This window comes from Ctenopharyngodon idella, chromosome 11 (assembly GCF_019924925.1).
Source record: "Ctenopharyngodon idella isolate HZGC_01 chromosome 11, HZGC01, whole genome shotgun sequence".
Lineage (NCBI taxonomy): Eukaryota > Metazoa > Chordata > Actinopteri > Cypriniformes > Xenocyprididae > Ctenopharyngodon > Ctenopharyngodon idella.
In genome coordinates, this window is record NC_067230.1 from 26262331 (window position 1) to 26285364 (window position 23034).

At 38.1% G+C, this 23034-nt stretch overlaps 1 protein-coding gene across 3 annotated transcripts in view; it reads right to left on the minus strand.

Moving 5' to 3' along the window:
* sema3fb (sema domain, immunoglobulin domain (Ig), short basic domain, secreted, (semaphorin) 3Fb) overlaps nucleotides 1–23034 on the minus strand; it is a 117971-nt gene that overhangs the window by 67507 nt on the left and 27430 nt on the right. Inside the window, exon 1 of one of the 3 annotated variants that reach the window (XM_051912923.1) lies at nucleotides 14419–14546. The exons of the other annotated variants lie outside the window; for them this stretch is intronic. The gene's annotated coding sequence lies outside the window, so the exon portion shown is untranslated. Of the gene's footprint in view, nucleotides 1–14418; nucleotides 14547–23034 lie in introns of those variants that run through there. 3 annotated transcript variants of the gene reach the window in all.

A 23034-nucleotide genomic window follows, 5' to 3' on the forward strand; every position in this document is an offset into this window, starting at 1 on the left:
CTCAGCCTGTAAGCAGAAACATTCTTGTATTAGGGAGCAAATGCTTTTGCATGTTAATACATGACACAGGGTTTCAGATAAAAGGCATACCAATGCTTAAAGGTTGAAAAACTACCTGCGCAAGATTTACAGACAATATCAGTATGCAACTCGTCTTCTTTCTCAGAGCAACTCGTAGAGAATGAGGTTCTACTCTCTTTGATGCAAAACATGCAGTGACATAACTTAACGACATTCATCTTTTGGAAATGATCATGTGCGTCTCCTCCAATTAAGGTGATATGAGCATGGTGCCACTACAGCTTGATATAGAGAGTATTGTCCCCACGTGGAATGCTTGGGAAAACCTCTGGGAGAAATCAGGACAGATATTGTGGTATGTATCTTTCCTACAACATGATGAATGTGACTTTTGATCAATTGAATGCATCCTTGCAGAATAAATACAACCCGAATTCCAGAAATGTTGGGACGTTTTTTAAATTTGAATAAAATGAAAACTAAAAGACTTTCAAATCACACAAGGCAATATTTTTTTTTTCATAATAGAACATAGAAAACATAAATGTTTAAACGGAGAAATTTTACACTTTTATCCACTAAATGAGCTCATTTCAAATGTAATGCCTGCTACAGGTCTCAAAAAAATTGGCACTGGGGCAACAAATGGCAAGAAATTTTGAAAAGATTTAGCTGGGAGAACATCTAGCAACTAATTAAGTTAAGTCTGTAACATGATTAGCTATAAAAGGGATGTCTTAGAGAGGCAGAGTCTCAGAAGTAAAGATGGGCAGCGCTGTGAAAGAGTGTGCGTAAAAAGATTGTGGAATACTTTAAAAACAATGTTCCTCAACGTCAAAGTGCAAAGGCTTTGCAAATCTCATCATCTATAGTGCATAACATCATCAAAAGTTTCAGAGAAACTGGAGAAATCTCTGTGCGTAAGGGACAAGCCCGAAGACATTTATTGAATGCCCGTGGTCTTCGGACCCTCAGACGAAACTGCATCACTCATCGGCATGATTTTGTCAATGACATTACTAAATGGGCCCAGGAATACTTTCAGAAGCCACTGTCGGTAAACACAATCCGCCGTGCCATCTGCAGATGCCAACTAAAGCTCTATCATGCAAAAAGGAATCCATCCGGAATTCGGCTTGTATATATATTCTGATCTTTAAAAAAATGTGTTCATATATATATATATATATATATATATATATATATATATATATATATACATACTGTATATGTTCAACATATCGGATGGCTGAAAACTCAACTGTTAATTTTTTGAAGCAAATTTCCCATCATTCAGCAAAACTTTTTGAATAGAACAAATTCCTTCTTGGTCAGCAGAATCTATAGGATGGCCAGAAAAAAAAAAAAAAAAAACGTGGGACATCAACATGGATGAAGTGTTCTGCAGCCGTCAGTATACAGAGCCTTACATCTTTGTCTCTAACGTCATGAAGTTATTTAAAAACCTTCAACTTGAGGCGACTAATGAAAAGTCATTCTGCTATTGTCAAAAAAAGATTGAAAAAGCTAAATCCAGGCTTCGCATTGCTGCACTTCCATGGGCCACATTCTTTATTAGCCTCCTATATTCATCTACGTTCGCCGCAAAATTCACATTACAGTCACAATGCAGCCTGCCGGTGAGATTGGGCTCGGGCTGAAGAGGTTGAATGGACAGAACCGGAGAATGAAGGGGAATCTGTCCTTTTCAGCACCGTCGAACCATTCACCCCTCCCTCCTCTCTCGCGCCGACCTGCAATAAAACTGTTTTCAAAGACGACTTGGCAGAGGTCAAATGGAAGATGTCTGTAAATGAAAGCAGACTGACTTTGTCTCCCTCCAGGCGAACTCTGACAACTTCGACAACTTATCTTTTCAGCGCGGGGCAGAGAGGGGCTTCTGGAGGAGGCAGGTCTACACAACTGTCTCAGAACCCTTCACCCCGTCCTTTATGTGGAAATAAAAGGCATTTCAGATGTCAAGACTGGATGTGGAGTCTGAGTGAGCCTGTGAACTTGTTTCCACCATGCCATTGTCTTTTATCCGGTTTGCTGTATTGACATCGAATCTTCCCTCGAGGGCTGGTCCTCTAATACGGCTGCAGAAATATTGGTTGAACGTTTCAGCGGGATGACATGACTAGCTCATGCTGAGGCACCTCGTGCAACAGAAATAATAGACCTGCGTTCCTGTGGTGCAGTAAAGCCCTGAGGCTTCAGGTGTTATTGTACCTGTGTATATCTGTGAACTGGGGGTGATAATGAAGGGTGCAGACACTTTAGTCACAAGTGCTCACACTGTGATTACCTCAGGGGTCAATAACCTGACACCTTTTCCCACAGCAGAGAAAACTGTGCCCTTTAGTTCTGTGCTTATGTGCTGATAGAATGTGCATGTAGCTGAAAAATGTCCCCATAAGAAATCTGACAAAACTTGTTTTTTGTGGATGTTTTTTAAACTAAACATTAGTTCATAAATATTGTAAAGGATGTATATATATATAGTTTATTTCTGACGCAAAGCTGAATTTTCAGCCAGTCTTCAGTGTCATGTGATCCTTCAGAAATCATTCTAATATGCTGATTTGCTGCTCAAGAAACATTTCTTATTATTTTGAATGTTGAAAACAGCTGTGCTGCAGCTGCTTGTGCAAAAGTTGTGATACTAATTTTGTGTAACAATGTCTTTATTGTCACTTTTGACCAGGAAAAAAAAAAATCTTACTGACCACTAACTTTTGAATGGTAGTGTATATTCAAAGGTTTGTGTGCAAAACGGACCAAAATTTAAATTATTTGATGAAAATCTCCTTTATCTCTCATATTTTTGTTTACTTACCATATCGCTTCAGAAGATTGCACATACATACAGACCACTTTCATTGTGATTTTTTGTTATATTTGGTTTTCAGCTGTCTAAGATCCTCTATTGGCTGCAGTCATGAAAACTCTTATACTGACATCTTTCAAGAAACTGGAGCAAACAGCCTCATTTTCTCCGAAGATCTCTTCCTGTGATCTTGACAAACAGACAAAAGATCTCTATTCCTGTCCAGCCTGATACAACCTTGTGCTCCCCTCACAAAAAGCAACGATTGTTCCTTGTGGTCCGTCTCAATGCTAATGGTCCCGATTAGTCTCCTGTACTGGTTTCCCTTCAGGTGCTAGGAGATTTGGAAGCCATCCTTTACTCTTTCTCAATTCGTGGAGGTCTAAAAGTCACTCTTGTCTCAGTGCTTAAGAGGTTCTGTTGAATAGAGCTCTATTTGTACCCAATCAAAGAAGACGTATCACATCAGCCATTTGAATCACTCGGGATGCATTAGCGCTGTTAGCGCTTGTAAATAAACACCGGTCTCAGGGTTTTTTCTCTGGGGAATACCTGTTTTCTGGAGACTCAAAATCAAACTCGGTCACCCGCAGCAGTTCCTTACTTTTACAAGGAAGAAAAAACAGTGCCAAGATCACGAAAGTTCTCTTGGCTTCTCAATGCAAAGTTTTTGGGTCAATGCTAACACGCTATATAGTCATAACAATGAATATGGCTGGATAGGAACAGTCTTTTTTCTGAAAATCAGTAAAGCTGCTGAGAAACTGATGTTAAAACAATTTACAATTTCAGAGAGGAAAAAAAAAGTGCTGGTGAACAAATAATATAATATACTGTACTTCAACAGAGCCACTGCCTTTAGCATTAATGGTTAGCATTAGCATTAACAGTTCACGCAAAATTTAATATTCTATCTATCTATCTATCTATCTATCTATCCATCCACCCATCCATCCATCCGCAAGCTTTGCAAACTTTCAAGTGAACATTCAATATTTGTTAAAAATTTGTCAAATCATTCTACTTCTGTCTTATATTCCAATTCAAATTGCAATTCTGCAACCTGTTTGCTACCCTAATTCAAATTCAATTCAGATCCAGGAATTTAAAAGTCATTCTCAAATCAGTCCTGAATGGCGCATCACCATGATGAGAACTGGGGGTGCCGAGCTCCAAAATTCAGTATGGACCAGAATGAACGAAACTACAGTGTAAGTATTCTTCAGTGATGGACACACACTCTAGAACTTTCCCATATGTACAGCACACACACACACACACACACACAACACACTCTCAAACAGTACGACAGATTAAATGTTTGAATTAATGAGAGAACATGTAGTAATCTCACAGCCTCAATAGGAACCTTAAGCTGTGACAAGATATGACATAAAAAAGCCTCCTGACAACCCAGCGGTAGAGCTGATGTCCCGTCTCTCTCATTAGCATATATATGAGAAAAGTTCTCTGCCTCACCTTGAGCATTCACAGGTCTTCATCTCCGCTCAAACACTCTGCTCCAAATAACTCAAAGCAGAGTTTATACATGTTTCCCAAAGTTCTGATTTTTTTTGTCTCATTTTCTTTCTGCAGCTGTGAAAACAGGTTTTATATGAGAATCGTGGATGGTCAAACTCTTTGTCAACTTTCAAAATAAGAAGTGAAGTTTTATTGAGGCTGTTCTGCTTTGGCAGAATGAAATATTATGAGTCACCATCACTGAGGTCCTGTATACAGGGCGAGGACATAAAATGTGTTGGATCTGCAAGAGAGGAAACATTTATGTTTCAGCTGTTTGTCATTTGTATATAATGTACTTGGCTAAAGCTTATTTGAATCAAGAAAAATTAATCTCTCATGCACTTGCTGTTCTTATTGCTCAGTACACATTGTACAATTTTGGGCTGTCCCAGATTAAAGATGAACGATCGTGGCGGTTTCTGTGGTTGTGGCTCCTAAACGGCGCTAATATGCTGTTATGACCTTCGTCTACTGACTAGCTAATAAAAACGCAACATGAAATGGCATATTGATCAATGCGACATTGCGATCAAACTTAAAGGGTTAGCTCACCCAAAAACGAAAATTATGTCATTTATTACTCACCCTCATGTCGATCTACACCCGTAAGATCTTCGTTCATCTTCAGAACACAAATTAAAATATTTTTGATAAAAACCGATGGCTCAGTGAGGCCTCCATTGCCAGCAAGATAATTGACACTTTCAGATGCCCAGAAAGGTACTAAAGACATATTTAAAACAGTTCGTGTGACTACAGTGGTTCAACTAATGTTATGAAGCAACTAGAATACTTTTTGAGCGCCAAAAAAACAAAATAACAACTTTTCAACAATATATAGTGATGGCCGAATTCAAAACACTGATTTCAAAACACGTCTTCGGGTTTTGTCGGATCAGTGTGTTACCCTTGTCGGAATCTGTTAGCATCTGTCGGAGCTTGTTTTCACCCATTTGAACATGCTGAATCAGAATTAGAATGTCTGAGAATCTGTTGGACTGTTGGTCTGTGTCTGTTGGTGTGGTGTGGATTGTCTTTCTAAATGTTTTGTTAGCATATTGGTAATGTACTGTTAAATGTGGTTAAAGTTACCATTGTTTCTTACTGTATTCACGGAGACCAGAGCCATGTCGTTATTTTCATTTTTAACCCGAAAACGCGTGTAGTCTGTATAATTCATAAACGCATCTTCATTCTTATCGAGTCTCTCCAACTGTGTGTAGCTTTAGCCCCGTTAGCCGTGCAGCACTATCAAACTCAAATGTTAGCAAACATCCACAAAATACATGCCATACTTACGTGATCTGACATGCTGCATCACCAACAGTTTGTAATGATCCATTTTGAGTTATATTGTGAACTTCAGTATTATTTATGCAATGTTTAATGGGGTCGTGAGCTTGGGGGGCGGGGAGCACGAGCATTTAAAGGTGTACACACCCCAAATCAGAGCATTTTTAATTCCACCCCAAAATAGGCAGTTAAAACATGGTATAATAAAACATCTATGGGGTATTTTGACCTGAAACTTCACAGACACATTCTGGGGACACCTTAGACTTATATTACATCTTGTAAAATGTCAATTCTAGGGCACCTTTAATTGAATAGAATTTAAGAGCTTGTATTTTGATTGACAATTGTGCCAAATAATTGGAAACTGTAAAAGGATCTAATAGTCTTAGATGGTCTCTCTGCCTTCTCTTTAACTGTCCTCACAACTTTTTTCCAAAAAGTTGAATCCGCTGTCCACAGACCAGCACAAACAGACCAAGCTCTAGAGAGTGCTGGAACAGAGCCACCTCCAAGCATGTGTGTGCCAGTTCACTCACTCACAGATTCAAATGTAAAACTACACTTTTATCCTCCACCGCACAGCACCAATGTTTAAAAATGCCTTCAATAAATACACCTTAATTGAATAAAACCACAAACCAGAGCTCTATGGTGCACCGCTAATTCAACAGTTCTCTGTAATGTATTTCAAACCAGTCCAGACTTCATCCTGGCTCGTTCTGTGGGAACACACACTCTGGATGGGGTGGGTTGGGGGGGACGAAAAGTTCAAACACTGATTTAATTCAGTGCAACTGGAACAACCTTGACAAACAGAGGCAAATGCATGTGTAAATCATAGGAGGGTTATGTTATGATTCATTTATGCGTCAAGGTTTGGGTTCAGTCCAAGGAAGGCTCAGTCTGGTTTGTGGGCACATGACCGCTGAACTAAAAAAAAATGTTCTGACATCTCACCATTGACCATGACTGTTTAAAGGAGTTTAAAGTTCAGAAGAATGATGAAGTGAGTAAAGGGCAGAAGTGTGATGATATGCCAGTAATTTTGACCGATAGGGGTGAATGGAGATGCTGATTGGATGGTCTGAATGAAAACCAAAAGTGATATATCAGTAAAACACATTTTAAAGCAAAAGCAACTTCTTTCAAAGTATTTTGGCTATCATTATTATAAAATGTCAAATTTCAAGACTGAATGCATAAGTTTAAATGTATAAAGTTTATACAACCATAATGCAAATCAAATGTAAAACAAACTAAGCATTTTTGTAAATTAGGCCTAAAATACACAGAGTAATTCCTATCAAAACACTTTCAGGCTTCAGTTCAAGTGTTTATATCAATTAAACCATGCGGAAAAGGGTAACAAGGTTTTGCTTGTTTATCCAAAATGGAAAGACCAAAATGACTCAGATTCAGAATATATATGTATATACAGTACACTATAGATCAGTCCTTCTGGAGTAACCGAAGGTCATGCTCAAGAGCTCAATGCTGATTGATGGATCAACCCTTGAGGGATTTGAAGCTACAACAATGAAACCTTTTGATCATCAAAATCTTTAATGAGAAGGCTACATGACATTAAGAAAATGTAGCTTTAAGGTGGAGAAGGGATGCTGGATGAATTCATGGAAGGAATGAGGTAAGTAGCTATGTACATACTATTTTCTTTATGACCGCTGCCATTATAAGCATCATTATGCACTCCTCCTAAATTCATGAGGAGAACGGTCCATCCCCACTTTTAATCACTTTTAAGTTTCGACAATCTCATCAGAGAGATCTAAAAATGGGTGGAGCATGCTGTATCGTGCGGTGACATGCTAAACAATGTACTTGGCCATCTTTATTCTTGTTTAATCTGTATTATCTCCATCATCTAAAGAGTAAACAAACAGAAATCACCCACTTCAGAAATGTCATGTCATGAGGGTCAAATCAAATCATATTTGATCCTGATAAAGCTTGCAATTATAGAGTCAGCAATCATCATAAGCAACAAAAATGAAAGCACTTTGAAAGATAAAACACTTAGACATGCTTAGCCAGATTAAGAGGATGTGGTGAAATAAATGTGTGCGGTCTCATTATATACAACCCGAATTCCGGAAATGTTGGGACGTTTTTTTAAATTTGAATAAAATGAAAACTAAAAGACTTTCAAATCACATGAGCCAATATTTTATTCACAAGAGAACATAGATAACATAAATGTTTAAAGGGAGAAATTTTACACTTTTATCTACTAAATGAGCTCATTTCAAATTTGATGCCTGCTACAGGTCTCAAAAAAGTTGGCACAGGGGCAACAAATGGCTGAAAAAGCAAGACATTTTGAAAAGATTCAGCTGGGAGAACATCTAGCAACTAATTACGTTAATTGATATCAGGTCTGTAACATGATTAGCTATAAAAGGGATGTCTTAAGCCACACTGTACGATTTTTGGCTGTCCCAGACGAAAGATCGCCATCGTGAAACAATCGTGACGATTTCTGTGATCGTGGCTCTTAATCGGTGGTCCTATGTCGTACAGTGAGAGAGGTTCAAAGACGGACGTTTTCCCATGCTTGCGACCAAAGATAGCCTACGATCATTTTCTGACAGTGTCAGAAATTCAGCATGATCATCGCACAGTGTGTTTGCTGCTACGACCTACGTCTACTGACCAGCCAATAAAAATGCGACATGAAATCAACGTGACATGGCGCTAAAACTTAAAACTGCTTACCTCAAGCTCTTTCCCCTTCTTCTTTCACCGCTTCCTTTTTATTTTCAGCACAAATAAAAACTAAAACTGCCAAAGTGTGATTCAACATGGTGTTCTGTTTACCACTAGCGCATGCTGATGACGTTTTATTCTTCTATAGAAACTTGCATCGTAGCCTACGAGTCAATAGGTGTCATCATCATACAGTCTACATGCATGTCGTACCCAAGTTTAGTGGATTCATGTCGCACAGTGTGATAAAGTAATGATCTTATAGGATTGCTAAAATCGTGCAGTGTATCCCGGGCTTCAGAGAGGCAGAGTCTCTCAGAAGTAAAGATGGGCAGAGCTGTGAAAGAGTGTGTAAAAAGATTGTGAAATACTTTAAAAACAATGTTCCTCAATGTCAAATTGCAAAGGCTTTGCAAATCTCATCATATACAGTGCATAACTTCATCAAAAGTTTCAGAGAAACTGGAGAAATCTCTGTGCGTAAGGGACAAGGCCGAAGACCTTTATTGGATGCCTGTGGTCTTCGGGCCCTTAGACGGCACTGCATCACTCATTGGCCTGATTGTGTCAATGACATTACTAAATGGGCCCAGGAATACTTCCAGAAACCACTGTAGGTAAACACAATCCGCACTGCCATCTGCAGATGCCAACTAAAGCTCTATCATGCAAATAGAAGCCATATGTGAACATGGTCAAGAAGCGCCGTCGTGTCCTGTGGGCCAAGGCTCATTTAAAATAGACTGTTTCGTAGTAGAAAAGTGTTCTATGGTCAGACGAGTCCAAATTTGACATTCTTGTTGGAAATCACGGACGCTGTGTCCTCCGGGCTAAAGAGGAGGGAGACCTTACAGTGTGTTATCAGCGTTCAGTTCAAAAGCCAGCATCTTTGATGGTATGGGGGTGCATAAGTGCATACGGTATGGGCAGTTGCATGTGTGACTGCTGAAAGGTATATAAAGGTTTTAGAGCAACATATGCTCCCCTCCAGATGACGTCTATTTCAGGAAAGGCCTTGTGTATTTCAGCAGGACAATGCAAAACCACATACTGCAGCTATTACAACAGCATGGCTTCGTCGTAGAAGAGTCCGGGTGCTGAATTGGCCTGCCTGCAGTCCAGATCTTTCACCTATAGAGAACATTTGGCGCATCATTAAACGAAAAATACATCAAAGACAACCACAAACTCTTCAGCAGCTGGAAACCTATATCAGGCTAAAATGGGACCAAATTCCAACACCAAAACTCCAGAAACTCATAACCTCGATGCCCAGACATCTTCAAACTGTTTTGAAAAGAAGAGGAGATGCTACACCATGGTAAACATGCCCCCGTCCCAACTATTTTGAGACCTGTAGCAGGCATCAAATTTGAAATGAGCTCATTTTATGCATAAAATTGTAAAATTTCACAGTTTAAACATCATTTGTTATGTTATCTATGTTCTATTGTGAATAAAATATTGGCTCATGTGATTTGAAAGTCTTTTAGTTTCAAAAAACGTCCCAACATTTCCAAAATTCAGGTTGTACATTTGCGAAAAAAAGAATGTGTATTTAGCTGGAAAAAATTGAAATAAAATAAAATAAATCTGTTTGTGGTCCTTGCTCACATCATACTCAAAGAGGAAGTGGAATACTGTCTATTGTGCTGCAACCTTGGCGGGCACAGTGTGTGCCTATACTTCCTAAGGATACAGTGTGTGTGGCAAGACCCGGTAGGGAGGAAAAGCTCATGCTATTACAGAGTTTGCACTTTTTCGTAGTTCATCTCAGTGGCATTTCAGCTGGTGGCCTCCCTTCCTGCTACCAGAAACCAACATCAAAGGCAAAGCTACATGTTCTTGTGTGTGTGCCAATGCTAATGATAATGCAAGTATCAAAACCTTGCCAATCTCAATTAAGAATAATGACTGGCACTTTTGCCATGGGCCAAACCTCCCAGCATAACTCTCATTGTAAAAATCATATAAATACTCCATCATAAAGGACCACAAACAATGAAGCACACAGACAATATTGAATGTGTTTGCAGAATACAAAAAGATATTTCTATAGAAACCTTTGACTGCTAGTCAGCGTAAACGGCTTGTTAAATTGCATAATTAAGCATGCACAATTAGAAGAGTCTGAATGAAGTAATGAAAACAATGATCTCAGTGTTTGAGGTTTTGAAATTGTCTTATCTACGCCAGATAGAGTACAAAAAAGAGCCCTTTTGTGAATAAGGTTATCTAAATGTTATGACATCATGTTTGTGTCAATGCAAAATTAAGTTCATGGACAAATTGGAAACTAAACAAGCAAGGATTGTTGTCTTAAACCTGGATTTTATGCTGTTGTGAGAAAATAGGACTAAGTGTATCTCTCTCTCTCTGTTTTTTCTCTTTTCTCTAATGACACCACCCACCACACCCAGAACAATGGTGGAACACCCCAGAACACAAAGACTTGGACTCTGCTGGGGAGAAAACCCAAACTCCTGCAAGCAATAAAACCTCCATAACAGAGCTGTTTCACATGAAACACTACTAAAGCATTAAGGCAAGCCACAGAGGAGAAAAAAACATGAAACAGAGAAACACAGCATCATGCATAATGCTAAATGCCATCATTACTGTCTTGGGTTGCAGTGCTCAAAAGCATTGCATGTATCTTAAAACCTCAAAAGCCCCCTTAAAAGTCATTTATGCATTTGGCAAGCGTTTTTATCCCAGCCGCATTGAAAATACGTGCCTCTACCTACATTTTTGCAAAACTCCAAAAACATTCCAATACATACAATTCACTGCAGTTTAAACACTAGCGGCAATTAAACACCTACGACTTTTATTCCTTTTCACACCAATGATGATTATGGTGGTAGATTATCAGTTACTTGCACAATACAATGTTATGACTTTAAAACACTTTTACCACTCTTTTACATTTTCACATTTGCATCACATACCCAGCTCCATATGTATGGCTTTTCTGATGTAGTAAACTTGCTTGGTAGCTCACCTGGTACAGCATTTCACTTGTGGTACGAGTCCCGTGAAACACGAGTCACAATCAAAGAGCTCAAAGATTTGTAGTAGCCGGCTAAAATTGCATTTCACATTTGCTTTTGTTAGCACTATCAGTTGGGTTTAGGATAGAGTTTAGTGTAGGTGGTACTTTATTTTAAAAAAATGATAGAGGGTTAATCTTTTTAGCGTCACTCACCAGGCATTTTACCTCTGAAATGCCACGATATTATAACAACCAATGTAATAAAACATTGCCAGATTCACGTTAATTTGTTTCAGAGACACCTGAACGTGTTTTTAGCACAACTCACTGGACATGTCACATTGAAAGTGTTGTAAAACATGCAAAAAGCCATGTAATAATACCATTTTGCAGAAAAAAAAAAAAAGTTCGTTTTATCCTGAAAAACTTAAGAGTGTATTCAACCTATAGGCCTATCAGGCCATGCATTCTCTGAATAAAACCTATGACGTTGCATGTATCGTGCTCTACCAGTTGAGATATGACAACCAAAATGCCACTCATATGTTCAACTTATACAACCTTTGGCCCAAATCATTGTGTAATTTGGTATCTTTATTTAAAGACATTGAGACATAAGGACATCAATCTCAGACCAACAGTACAAAAGCTCATATATAGGTCTGCAAGATAATTACCTTTATAGTAAATGTGCCAGAATTTTAATTCTCAGCTATAAATGCTAGTCATAAATATCATTGTTACTTCTAATGATATTTAATGGTGTTGTTAGTAATACTGGGGCTAATACTTAACTGATGCTTTAGCCAAAGAAAGAGAGAGAAAGCAGGCTACATTATTCCTCCACTTTAATCAGATGCCAATGTCCCTTAAAGGCAAGTCAGTTCACTCAGCGGCCATCTTGGCAACGTCCCAAGGCAGCTATTTTCTAGTCATGTAAGTACAGCTCCTATCTACTTCAATGAAGAAAGACTGAACTATCCAAGGCTGTTGGATAAGCTTACATTTCAATAACATGTCAAATCACCTCTATAATCTGATGATTAGCATCATAAAAGTAGCTTTTTTAGCTCAATTCAGGCTAAACCAATAGAAAGGTGCAGGGATGACATATTTTTGTAGGCCAAAAACCTGAAACAAGTTAGCATTTTAGCACTTCCAGTTTCACAATCCTGAAGTCAATGAGTTTTTTAAAATGGGTTTTTGCTTAAATGCTTGAAATAAGGCCTGTGGTGAACACAAGTTCAAGATATTTTCATGTTTTATATAAAATACATCAATAATTCTCTTTTAAAAGGCAGTTGGTAACTACAGAGGTTGTTGGGAACATTAAACGTCATCTGCCGAACAGGCAAACTCATCTACTCACTAGTCCGCTTTTACAGAGTATATACATGCACTCTATTATACTATTATTATACTATTACATGCAACTATTATAACTCAAACTTTCAGGAAAAATGTTTTTAAACAAAGACTGAAAGAGTTGTCGGTAATGCTGAAATCGTTGAAAACATTGTCAAAATGATCCCCGTTCACCCAGATCCGTGAAAACGATTAAAAACGCTGTATTCTGCTGCCAGGCCAGTAGTTGGCAATGTCACTTAGTAAAGAAAAACTATGCACCTATAGACTGAACACATAATATGCATGCGCATGACGTCACCATTTTCACAAATTCGCATTTTTGTAGTTTACATGTAGACAATAATGGTATCGTTTCCAAAAACATGCACTTTTTCAGGCCCCCAAAACTCCGGTGTTGTGTAAATGAACAGCCAGAACGCATGAAAGGTTTTCTGTTTTTAGTTAAAAATGGTGTCGTGTAAACAGCCCCTGAATGATGGTGCGCCATGGCGGCAACTCTTTGGTCTAGTGTGAATGGAAAGCTCAAGACTCTGGCAGTCAGGAGCCAGGAGGATTAGGCGTGTTGGAAATGCTTTTGTTACCGAGGCACTGCGGCTGTTGACTTAGGCACTTCTGCCTGGTTGTCTCGGGTTGGTTGCATCAGATCAGTAAATGTCAGCGAGAGCCCTTTTATTGTTGTCGATGGCACAAATAGATGATGAATACATGTTGACGCACAGCAGCATGTTAATGGCACAGTACGGTACTTTTTTGTCTCCCATTTACTTCCCCTCCCTCTCCGCCCACAGGATGAGAACAAGGGTCCCTCAGTTGCCAGGTGGGATGTAATGATGTCACAGTGTGCTTTCACACTTACATTTACCTCACGACTCCAATACACACTGCTCTAACACAAGGAGAAGCCTGGAAACACATATAACGTCACAGCAGGAAACATGAACTATTATACAATGGCTTCCTGAAACCACCCGCTTCCCTTAAAACTGCTTTGTCAGATCCACATTCACGCAACTTCCCTGCTTTGTCACTTCCTGTGATGCTGGTGATGACATAATATAGTTTCTGTGAAGAGAAGAAAGCTTCACAAACGAGGGTCAATTCAACGCTGGATTTGCACAAAAGATTAACAGGACGGCACATGCTAGTCGATGAGTTGAATCAACTAACCATTCAGAAACGTCCAGTTGCATTCTAAAACTTGTAACTTCTTCCTGAGTCTCTCCATCAGTGTCCGACTCCAGTTTGATCAATGTAAGGCTGAACACCGTTACTGACAATCGTCATTTTGGCTGCGTGAGATTCTCCAGCTTTGCTTTTGTTGAGCAACCGAAGCGTGAGCTGTTAAAGCTCCGCCCTCTTCTGGAAAGGGGGCCGGGAGCAGCAGCTCATTTGCATTTAAAGGGACACACACAAAAACGGCGCGTTTTTGCTCACACCCAAATAGGGGCAAATTTGACAAGCTTTAATAAATGATCTGTGGGTTATTTTGAGCTGAAATTTCACAGACACATTCTGGGGACACCTGAGACTTATATTACATCTTGTAAAAGGGGCATTATAGGTCCAGTTTAAATAAATAAGTTAAGCATCTTTTTAAAACTTGCTTGTAGGAATATTCAGGAAGTTATTGTGCAGTTTCTTTAAGGAAAATTATACGTACGTCTTTATAAATGAGGCTCCAGGTCTCCAAATCTCCCAGGGGGACATCAAAAACTCCTCAGCCTCTTCAAAAGTCTTCAAAAAAAGTGTTTTTCTTTTAGCACAAGTTTTCCAACATCAAGGTGAAAACTGCCGAAATGTAATTACCCCAAAACCAGCCTGGGGCAGGAGGGATATCTGAAAACACAGCAAAGTTGTCAAAGCAACAGAGATTTAGTCAGAATATGTTAAGAGAAAGACTGCAAGTTCTGCCATAGTGCTGGAGGGAGTGGAAGCATGCAAGTCTGGGCCTTTCAGTGTTTTAGTATCTGAGTATATAAATATGTGCATTGTTAAATCTGTTTCAATAAAAAGTGGCCTAAATACAGTATTAATGATGTCATAGGAGTGGCGTTTGGCTAAAAGTGTACATATCTACAAAGGGAGAGAGCAAGAGAAGAGAGAGACATATGCACAGTGAAAGCAGCAGAGACAGAATTAGAAAACACTGTGGATGTTTTTAATTTTCACTTTTCCCTCACAGACATACTATCCATAGTGCTGCCGCCAGGAAATTAGCCAGCATGATTCCCCCCAAACCCCAAGACACACAAACCCCAGTGTACTGCATTCAGGATGTTACGAACCAGGTCAAGACTTGCTCACATGGGTATACAAAACAGGCATCTTTTTTGGGCACAATTCAGGTGTTAGCTCATGGTACTGGCAGCAGTCAGCCAGTAAGACGGTAATTTGAAGCCACATAAAAAACAAGATTGAATTCTGAGAGAGAAAGTATTGCTTCCCTGATTTTCTCTGGTTCATGATAACCACTATATCTGTTATTTTGCATTTTATCGATAAAGCATATATTAAGACATAATATATATATATAATTAAAACTAAAAAGATTTGATTTTAAATTCGCCAAATTAGATTTTAAATCCATTTCTTTCTGATTTTTTATAGATTTTAAATCTTTTTTTTGCTGTAATATCTTGAGAACTGCATGTCTGTGTTGTGCTTCTTAAAGCACAAAACTTGCTTTAATCAAAAAACCGATGGATAAAATTCCCTGCTGTGACATCAAAGTGTTGTGGAGTAGTAAGCTGCCCTAACTATGAGTGAAGACAAACAGATCTGTTTTGCTGGTGTTAAACAAAGAGCCAGCAGATAATATCTCAGCAGACAAGATGACATGCATAGAGGATGAGGGCGATACCCTGCCGTGGTCTGGGTGGTATTTGGGAGTATTCGCGTGAGAGTGTATATGTTTGTGTGAGTGCTGAGGGTCTTTTCCGTCACTAATGTTCATGTCGTGCGCTCCTCGCTCCTGTCTCCAAAAGATCATGATATAATTCACATGCCTGTCCCACCGAGCCCTACGGTATCTCCTCCTTAACATGTCCCAAACCTTGATCCTCTCACGCTAATACCTCAGTGCAAAGATCCGGCAGCTTATCAGATCCGAAGTTTGACTGCAAGGAGATTTTGGGAAACACAATTCACCTGGTCTCCACCCTTGGCTTACAATCTCACTCTCTCACATTTATAATAATTGGCCACTTCCTTTCTACTTGTGCTTATCTCATTGTATTGTTAGAAGAACACTGATTTTATCCTCCCATTGTCAGTGTTTGTCATTAAGGGCTTGTTGTAGGGAGGACAGATGACCCAGGGCTGTATTACAGGAGAGATTTATTCTATTGGTGTTTGCAGAATTTTCATTGCCCTGAAGGGAAACAACAAAGAACGTCTTTCATCTCGACTTGTTGGAAGGAAGGCTGCCCCACCTAAGCTTGTTGACACATACACATGGGAAGTGATTTCCTGCAGCTTCACCTTCAATAACGACTCAATAAACACATGCGTTTAATACACCTGCAACTGAGGACCATCTACAACATGAAAGACTGGGTTTCTCTGAGGTGAGAAACTTCAGATTTCTGAAGTACTGAACTTTGCAAGTTACTTCTCTTCACAGTTTATTCAGACATCAACAATACTTCAAATTAATGTTGTCAAAAGTACCGACCGCAATACCAAGTCGGTACTGAAATTTTAAAAATGTTATGCACTGTTAAGCGGATTCGTAAACTCCTCTGATTGGCAGTTGTGTTCACATGCTCATCAGATGTGTCTGTGATTGGCTACAACGATCAACGCTTCAAAAACAGTCTTCGACTGGTCTGTTGATAGACGCCTGCTTTCATACTCTCCCGCTCTCGCTTTCAAAATATTTTCAAATTCAAACACTTCCGTGTGCTTTCAAACGCTCCCATGCTACTTACATGTTTCTGAAGCATTGATCATTGTAGCCAATCACAGACATATAAGCTGAGCGCTTGAACACAAAGGCCAAAGTTTACAAATCCGCTCAACAGCGCTCAAAGCATCACAGTTTTAAAATTTCGGTACTGACCGTATCGTGGTTGGTACTTTTGACAACACTACCTGAAATTGTGTTTATTTTCCACACTATATAAAAAAAATAAACCTGTATAAAACTACCACTGTATTTTCTGTTAAGTTTTAATAGATTTGCATTGAATGAGGGACTCTGGGGACCAGAGAATTGAGTGTATGCATATCTACAATTAATTTCACAAGATTACCCTGTATATAAGCTTTAGCCCAGGGGTGCACATAAGTGGTACGCAGGTACACATGCGCGGTAAAAATAAACGATGCGTACCAGAAAACATGGAGGGAAGCGCTTTTGAGTACCGGTTCACAGGGACTCGTTTACTTACTGGAGTAGGATTTTTCTCCATCTCTGGTAAGATAGCAATCATGATGATAGGTGTGTTCTTTAATTATTAGGTGTGTAAAGGATCGCAGTTAATCCGTGATCCGTACGGATAAGGTCCACCGGTTCGGCACGCATGTGATTCGCGGATTAACTGCTAAATTTAACCAACATAGAGTGAAAGTTTGTCATTTGGACGTGTTTTGTCTCACCAATTAACACATTCAAACGATTTAAAAAGCAGAAGAAGAGGCGAAAATCGGGACTCGCGAGCTGTTATCTGTGCGCACAGCCTCACACCCCCGAAACGCGTGCACGCAGAGAGAGAGAGAGAAAGAGAGAGAGAGAGTCAGACAGTGCTCTAACACCTAATTAATTCCTCTTTCGCGTTTACTTGCGCTTTAACGGACACATACACACAGAATTATGTCAAAATACCTGTCTCAGTATTCTCTCGGTAATGTCATAAATGAACAGTGTGCCGGATATGTCAGTTATTCGGTCCGTGCTTTCCTTCTTAAAGTGACAGCAGCCTTTGCTGTTGTCTGTGAATCGTTATCATCATCTACAATATTCGAGAGAAAAGAAGATAGTGAGGAGAGCAGTCAGGAGGAAAGTGATGAGGACAGCTTTTAGGATAAGTGTGTTGCGTAAAGTGTGAGTACCAAGCAACATCTCCAGGTGCTCCCTTGAGAACCAGACCAGACAAGTTAAGCTTAAGCCATATTCCAAAACCAGGACTTTTTGACTTCTCTGTTTTCATTTAAACAATCAGCTCATATTCCCGGATGGTGACTTTTTTCTATTTCTGGCAAGGCATGTTGATACACATTATTCTGCATATAATAAGTTTCATTGTTGCCACATGTTGAAAATGTAATTATTCCATCAGAAAAATCATAATGCTCTGTGATGATCCTACATCACTGTGAATCATGAAATATTTGCGAGGAGGGATTTTCAAATCACTTTAACACATTTTGATTGCCTTATTAATGTAGGAAGACATCAAAGAAATGATGTGAACTCTGAAAATGCATAGCTTGAGGTTTGGAAGGCGCAGCTTGTTCCTGCCTGTGGAGAAATCCTGTCAACATCATTACGCTTGTGTTTGTGCAATGCACAGAACTCCCCATGTCAAGGTCAGGGCGGCATGTCTAATCAACCCATGTGGCAGTTATAGCGATCTTGCCAAGCTGCCAGTAGTTGAGGTGGCATGTGGGTTGAGATGGCATGGTGCCCTAAAGGCAAGAGGAAAGCTTTCTTGAAAACATGTTTGTTTGGGTTCATTATGAGGTCCTCAACCTGCTGGCGCTCTCTGTCTATCAATGTGTTCAAGTTTCCCACCATAAGACGACACATAATCTGAACATGTAAACACAGAGAGAGCCAGGAACCAGATAGAATCATAGATAGACAGAGATTAACTTTCTAAAATTACCCTGGAACAGTATCTTCTACTTAAAGTGATAGTTCACCTAAAAATGAAAATTGTGTCATCATTTATTCACCGTCAAGTTGTTTCAAACCTGTATGAGTTTCTTTCTTCTGTCGGACACAAAAGAAGATATTTTAAAGAATGTTGGTAACAAGACAGTTGACTGTAGCCATTGGCTTCCATAGTATTTTTTTTGGAAGTCAATGGGCCCATCAACCAACATTCTTTAAAATATCTTCTTTTGTGTTCAACAGAAGAAAGAAACTCATCCAGGTTTGGAACAACCTGAGAGTGAGTAAATGACAAAATTTTCATTTTTGGGTGAACTATCCCTTTAAACTCTTACTTACCCATGCACTTAAAAAACTAATTGATAAATGTTTACCTCAAACCCTTTAGCAAAAGTAAACTGTTGACTGAAATATATTTAGTTTTTTTTACCAGTTAATTAGTAGGACTCACTGTGAGCCATTGCTGTTGAATACTGTAATTATGTCTATATGAACTAAGAAGTTAGTACAGTATGTTCCCCACTCAAGATTAAAAAAAAAAAAAAAACTTTCATATTACAAGGAAATAATTACATAATTGTGATGGTTGAACACTTAATTGCATGTTGAGCATATTACATTTTGTACTTAAGCTTAAAATATGTTTTAACATGTCATGGTCTGGGCAGGTTGTCACATTTGTTAATGTTATACAATTTATTAATTACAGTTTCTGGCAGCCAAATGCTTTGATAATTGTGTATGTTAAGGTCCTATTTGTTAACGCATTAACTAACATTAACTAACAATGAACAATACATTACAGTAGTTATTATTCTTTATTAACATCAGTTAATAAAAATACAACTGTTCATTGTTAGTTCATGTTAGCTCAGGTCCATTAAATAATAACAGATACAACTTTTTTTTTAAATAATGCATTAGTAAATGTTGAAATTAACATCAACTAAGATTAAAAATGCTTTAGAAGTATTGTTCCTGTAAATTAATAAAACTAATGTTAACAAATGGAAACTTATTGTAAAGTGTTACTGTTAATTATCAATCTATTTTTGCTGTTTCATGAATTTTGTGTTTCATATTGTCTGCTTTAATGCTTAAAATTAGAAAGAAAGAAAGAAAGAAAGAAAGAAAGAAGGAAAGAAAGAAAGAATATACACATATACACTGTATACAGACATACACTGAATGAGTTTAAGATGAGTTTAAAGGCAGTGTGTGTGTGTGTGTGTGTGTGTGTGTTCCCTGCTGCTACATGCTGTTGTTATTTACATGAGAAACATCCACAGGAGCCTGAAGCATTCATAGAGAATCATTTGAGGCAGATGTCCTGTGGTCAGTCCTCGCTAATCAAAGCCTTTAATTGGCATTTGTCCCGCTCACATGAAGACCTGTTAATGTTTCTCTCCCTGTGACACACTTACAGGAGCTTTGTTGCTCTGAATGTGTAATGTGTTATTGCCCGAGGTGGCCTCCAAACTAAAGTCTGACCCACTGCCCCGATGGCACAGGGAACAACAAAGGGAGTTTTCTATCTGTCCCATCTTCTTTAAAAATAAAACTTTACCTTTTATTTAAGCAAAATCAATCTTTTATGAAACATTATATATTGCAATTACTCAGTGACTTAGTAAAAGTGTAATACCTGTTTGACATCAGTTGAAATGGTAACACTTTATAATATCACATTTGTTAACATTAGTTAATGCATTCTGTTTATTATAAGCTGCAGTTGTGTCATCTGTTGCTTTAAAGGGTTAGTTCACCCTAAAACTGCCAAAGTCACATGATTTCAGTAAACAAGGCTTCGTTACGTCATAAGTGTTTTGAAACGTTTCGAAATTTCAATGGTTCATGACTTTGGCAGTTTGATACACGCTCCGAACCACTGATTCGAAATAAAATATTTGTAAAGCTTTGAAGCTTCATGAAGCAGTGTTTTGAAATCAGCCATCACTAGATGTTGTTGAATAAAGTCGTTATTTTGTTTTGTTTTTACAAAAAGTATTCTCATCACTTTATAATATTAAAGTTGAATCACTGTAGTCACATGAACTGTTTTAAATATGTCTTTAGTACTTTTCTCGGCATCTGAAAGTGTTAATTATCTTGCTGGCAATGGAGGCCTCACTGAGCCATCGGATTTTATCAAAAATATCTTAATTTGTGTTCTGAAGATGAACAAGGTCTTATGGGTGTGGGACGACATGAGGGTGAGTAATTAATGACAGAATTTTCATTTTTGGGTGAGCTAACCCTTTAAATGTTCAAGCAGGATGGATTCTGACTGGCTGTCAATGTTTTAATCATTCAAAAAACATTTTGAAAGTGATTCCAATGATATAGTTTCTCTGTGCCTTTATCATTATAGTTGTGGTGTGGAGTCTGCTATTCTTTTACATTTAGAATAATTTTTAGAACTCTACCATTACCATTATAGTTCTCATCCTTAGTGTGAACAGGCCTTTACCATTAAAAATCAGAAAGAATACATTTGGAGATGGATTTGGAAAACTCTTTGGAGTTTTTTCCAGAGCCAAGACATAATGCATAAATTGAAAAAAGCAAGACTCTCCTTCCTCTCCAACTTTTGCTTTATGTCTCTGCTGTCTCTCTGTCTTTCTCTCTAGAGGATTCCAGCAAAAGGAATAGTTGATAAAAACAGAAAAAAAGAGAGAAGGGGACTGCTGGCTGTCTGGAAATCCTGCCGAGTAGTGAATTAGTAATGGAGAAGTCTTGTTGGTTTGCTTTGAGTGTGTTTGTGTGTGCAGGTATGTGGATTTCTCTCAGGTGCTTCTCTACTGACAGCCAAATTTATTATGGAATATGTTGCCAAATATCTCCTTCTACATTCAATATTTAACGCCTGAAGGAAAATTCAGTGAAGACCCCCAAACTGCTTTGGACACAAGAATCAAACCGCAGTCAGACAGCAGAAGCACTGTTTGTCTGTGTAAATGGACTTGGGCCAAGGAATACACATTTGTCCCATTTGAGAACTGTCTTAGTGGCCTGATAGGGTTTCAAGCAGCAGTATTTACATATACCCCTTGCTTAGTTTGTATCAGTCACTCATACTAGACAGCTGTACGCAGCACTCATCTGCCAAATCAAGTTGAAATGACCATGAACAAAATAACTTGAGTTCATAGATATCTGCTGACACTCAGTATTGTCAGTGCCAATGACTAGCTAAAAGAGGGACTGAGCATTCAAATGGCAATGTGATGGCATAGTCATGCATAGACATGATTCATCACGTATCAAAATGGGTCGCGTAGCGTCCCGAAGGACCTTGGGTTGTCTGCATTCAGGCCAGGCTGGTAACTCGAAGCCTAAACTGTATTGTAGATCACAACTTTAAATACTTCTCTCTTCATCCAGAACCCAGAGGAGCATCAGGTGATAGCTAATGACCTGCTAAATTCACATTAGCATAGGTATCATTCTTAACTGAGGGGTACGAGCAGCAGATTCAACCTCTAGCAATGCAGACAACCCAATATATTTAATACAGTAACATAATATATAAATTCTCTCTCTCTCTCTAATACTATATATATATATATATATATATATACACACAGTAGTATTATAATCTTATTGATAACTTGAGTCCACATTAAACCAACATCATAATAAATCAAGCTGAACACATTTTAAGTATAATACATTGGCTATATTCAGAATGAAATATTTGCAGCTGCATACTTCATACTAGTATCCAAACTAATATATAGTGCCAATTATATTTTATAAATAGTGTGTGAAAAAATATGCAGTAGGCAGCAGTAAAACATTTCAAACAATAATATGCTATAATGTAGTCAAATTATATCACTATGTTAAATGCTTTATAAATAAATCGATAATTTTTTTAAAAACTTTTGTTTGATTAAATAATTAAATTAAGATCATGTTTGATATTGAGTGCAATGTATTGTGGGATACATTTTTCCACACAGTGTACTCTGGATGTATATTACAAAAATATAGACAAATATATTAAGTCATGCAGGTATAGTATATACGCTAAAGTTTGGGGTTGGTAGGATTTATTCTTTTTTTCATGTTTTTGAAAGAAAAATGGTATGCTTTTAAGGCTGCATTTGAAAATTTGAAAACATTCAAAACCGTAATATTGTGAAAAAATATTAAAATTTAAAATAACTGTTTCTATTTCATATATTTTAAAATGTAATTTATTCCTGCGATGCAAAGCTGAATTTTCAGCATCATTACTCCAGTCTTAAATGTCACTTGATCCTTCAGAAATCATTCTAATATTCTGATTTGCTGCTCAAGAAACATTTCTTATTATTATTATTAATATTCAATGCCGTTGTGCCACTTAATATTTTTATAGAAAATGTGATAATTTTTTTTCCAGGATTCTTTGATGAACAGAAAGTTAAAAAGAACAGCATTTATTTTAAATAG